The sequence below is a fragment of the Brassica oleracea genome, chromosome C5 (assembly GCF_000695525.1).
Source record: "Brassica oleracea var. oleracea cultivar TO1000 chromosome C5, BOL, whole genome shotgun sequence".
NCBI classification, from domain to species: domain Eukaryota; kingdom Viridiplantae; phylum Streptophyta; class Magnoliopsida; order Brassicales; family Brassicaceae; genus Brassica; species Brassica oleracea.
This window is the reverse complement of record NC_027752.1, coordinates 39470522-39471705: the sequence shown is the minus strand read 5'-3', so window position 1 is coordinate 39471705 and position 1184 is coordinate 39470522.

The following is a 1184-nucleotide window of genomic DNA, read 5'->3' as shown; positions in this document are numbered from 1 at the left end:
AGTTTTCAAGGCTCGAAACATGCAAGCTTTTACAAGAGATGGATTCCAGACAAGTACCTTAAGGCATTTTTAATCATTGCTCCCTATGCAAGTGAATACAACCTATATGCATGTTTCTAGACTCAATCTTAAGGATGCAAGATGCAACTACATGCTTCTTTTTGTGTTTTTCAAATTTTTTTAGTTATTTTTTTTGGTTTTTCTATGCAAATATGTGTGTACAATGCAATGCATGAGACTCAAAATCATCAAAGAAAACATGATCAAATACTTGGTACCTCCCCCAAACTTAGTTCACACAGTCTCTCTGTTAGTAAGTTGAAAGAGATACCTAAAAGAGAGATAAATGCAAAGAAAAACTGGTATATACAATGGAAAGGTGGTGGAGTGGTACCTCAAGTGGAAAGTGGAGAAGGAGGATCCTTCCCACCTTCAAGAGCGATGGTGTGAACCTGAGAGAGAGGCTCTTGAAGCTTGATTGGATCATCTTGGAGTTGATGAGTCCTTGTGGCCTTCTTGTCATGAGCAGCCTTTGTGGCTCGACTCACCTTAGCACTTTTCAAGTGCTCATCACATATCTCTTTAGAGGACTCTCCATCAAGACTTTCTTTCTTACTAACAACCACTGCATCCTTGATCTTCTCAATGGAGGGGTCTCCACAAGTGATGGTTCCACAATACTCAACATCCAGTGGAGACTGAATTGGATAAGAGACAGCTTTGTTCACATTGAAGAGTGTGACCTTCTTGTTGGTAAAATAGATGCAAGCACCCACAATAGTAAGGAATGGTGTGCCCATGATCAATGGAACTCTCTTTTCAGTTGCCATCTTCAAGACAGTGAGGTCTATAGGGATGGTGCAAGATCCAATCTTCAAAGGGAAGTCCTTGATGAGACCAATAGGGGTAGTAGAAGAAGAATCCCCAAACGTGAGAGAGGAAGTATCTGGCTCCATGTGTTCAATCTCAAGACTCTTCACCATCTCCATTGAGATCACATTCACACTTGCACCAGAATCAACAAGAGCATCATCAAAGGTGAGCTTACCAAAGGAGCAAAACAAGGTGAACTTCCCTTGGGATTCTAGTTTAGGGAGAGACTTTGGTGTGACTGGTGGATCAAGTTTCAAAGTTGAGATGTTGAGAAGCTCTGCTACTTCTGCTTGGTGGTCTACAATGTCCTT